The following is a 2,969-nucleotide window of genomic DNA, read 5'->3' on the forward strand; positions in this document are numbered from 1 at the left end:
GTCCAGATTGGGAATCACATTTGTCTCAGCTCCAAGCGGTATTGGATTCAATACATGCAGCAGGCCTGATGGCTAATCCAACCAAATGCAATTTGGGGTTGGAAGAGGCCAAATACTTGGGCTATACAGTAGGGAGGGGTATGGTGAAACCCCAAATATCCAAGGTTGAAGCCATAAACTCTTGGCCTAGGCCTGTCAATAAAAAGCAGGTTAGGGCATTTTTAGGGTTAACTGGGTATTACCGGAGGTTTATTCCCAACTATGCTACCTTAGCGGCCCCTCTGACTGATATGACTAAGGCTACAGAACCCAATATGGTTAGATGGGGTGATACAGCAAACCGGGCTTTCCGGAGCCTACAGGAGGCGCTCTGCCGCAACCCCGTTTTAATGGTACCAGACTTTCAGAAAGAATTTATAGTCCAGACGGACGTCTCTGAGGTGGGGATCGGAGTGGTTTTGTCCCAAAGAATGGGTGATCACGAACACCCGGTGTTGTTCCTTAGCAGAAAGTTGGAATCCAATGAAATAAATTATTTGGTAGTTGAAGAAGAATGTTTGGCAGTGAAGTGGGCTTTGGACAGTCTTCGATACTATTTGTTGGGCAGGCACTTCACCCTGATCACTGACCATGCCCCCCTCACTTGGATGCATCGTTCGAAAGACAGGAATGCCCGTGTGATGAGGTGGTTTTTGAGTCTCCAACATTTTCATTTCACCCTGCAGCACAGGCCAGGGAAGGCCATGGGGAATGTTGATGGGCTGTCCCGGGTGCATGCTTTTTTGCGGCTGTCGCTCGACCTATGGGGTCGCAGCTGGGGGGGAGGATGTGGGACAAACCAAGGGGCAGGGTCATACATGGCAGACATGTCAGGCCAGGTCTGCTGCAAGGTCTGCACTCTAGGGAAGAAAACCGACCCTAGACAACTACACTCCCCAGAAACCCTCAGGCAGCCTAATGTGGTCACTTGGTGCTACTTCCTCAATTATTCACCAAGTATATAAGGCGGAAAGATAGAGTCAAGCTAGAAGGTCAGGCCAGAAGCTAGTTTGATTTCTGTTTGTTATTTACGATGAGAACCTTGGAAACAATGTCAAACGGTATGACCTACGTGCCTGTTCCCTAAAACCATGTGTAGACCTATGGACTCTGTTCTATAATGATATATGTTCTGCTTAGTTAGCCTTTAAGATAACATAGTAATGACTTTCTAGCATGTATGCATGTATGTATGTATATATATATATATATATATATATGTATGTATGAATGTATGTATGTCCAATTGCTTTGACAATACAAATGAATTGAATTGAGAGGGAGAGAGAGAGAGAGAGAGAGAGAGAGAGAGAGAGAGAGAGAGAGAGAGAGAGACAGACAGACTGAAAAACAGACAAACAGACACACACACACACACACAGACATACACACACACACACAGAGCCAGCCAGCCAGCCAGCTCAGCGATGACATCACGAGCCTCTCTCAGCTGACTGCTATGACATCACAGAGCACGTACATTCCGTTGCTTGCCGTCTGACAACCACTCAGTCACTGCCAGCCAGACTGGCTGGCTGGCTGGATGTGGGGGATGCTTGCTGCTGCTGCGTACCTTAGCAAGCTTATTTGCTTGACCGGCCTTCCAACTCCTCTGCCCACATGCCCACCTATGCCCGATCTGCTGTTCACCTGGTCACAGCTCCGCCCCAACAAGGCAGATTCTCCCAAAAATGGTACAAACTGATCCACGTTCCCCTCCACGGAAAGCTTTAGCCCAAAATAAGGGACAAATTCTGTAACAACATAATGGATGCCCACCCAACCTGTGACAAAACTGAGAAAAAAGAAAAACGCCAGTCCTCCTGGGGGAGGGACACACAGCCACCCTGGCTGCCCAATATGTCAGCGCCTACCACAGCCTGAGGGACACAGTGACACACGAGCACCGGCTGTAAATATAATGTAAATACTTGTTTGTTATGCATGTCATTGTATTTCAAAAAAGGAATCTGGAAATAGTAAACCTATTTTCTTTATTTATATGTATTAAAGATCACATTTTTTTACATTTTCATTTTCTGTACTTCATTACATCTTATTGTGATTCATAATTCTATTATTTATTTTCCGTGTAGATGTATGTATGTATGTATGTATGTATATGTATGTATGTCCAATTGCTTTGACAATACAAATGAATTGAATTAAAAGGGAGAGAGAGAAAGAGAGAGAGAGAGAGAGAGAGAGAGAGGAATATGAGCTCCTAAAATACATTTGTTTTTATACATAAGCGGATTTAATTTGTCATTTACAAATGAATATATAGCACTATAAACATACACAGAAGACATGGAATAGAAATTCAGAAGAAAAAGTATTCAAAAAATAATAATTTTAAGAGAAACACAAAAAGAAGAAAGCAGAGAGACAGTTCAGGAAGAAAAGTCAGAAAAGAAAAGCTGAAGACAAGAATTGGAGGTAAGAGACAAATAATTAAACAAAAAAATATGTATTAATAAAATAAATAAGCATTCTCAGTAGTTGACTCAGCCAATGAAAATGCAGAGCTCCGATTTGAATAGAGTGACAGTAGGAGAGAGCCCAACTGCCACTGAGACTGATAGAAATCTATCGAACAGCAGTCTGACTGCAGAGCTGCCTTTTGAAATCCGATACCCTGAAGACATTCGCTCTGCACAGGCTAAGAAGGACTACAAACAAGCTGTGATGAGAGCATCTCCTGAGACCCTCATCCTAGACTACACCGGTAAAGGAGAAAACAGGGTCAAGAACAATCTACTGTTCTACACCGCCTTTCACAAAACCCTGTGCCAGACATACCCCAATAACAACAAGAGGGGCATTAGCAGAGGCAGGCAGATCTCAGTGCTGGTAGAGAAAGACACAGACAGTGTGATGCTCACTTTTAATGTATACCACAACGGGACCATCATGGTGCAGGGCAGCGA

Source organism: Amia ocellicauda, unplaced genomic scaffold (assembly GCF_036373705.1).
Source record: "Amia ocellicauda isolate fAmiCal2 unplaced genomic scaffold, fAmiCal2.hap1 HAP1_SCAFFOLD_58, whole genome shotgun sequence".
Lineage (NCBI taxonomy): Eukaryota > Metazoa > Chordata > Actinopteri > Amiiformes > Amiidae > Amia > Amia ocellicauda.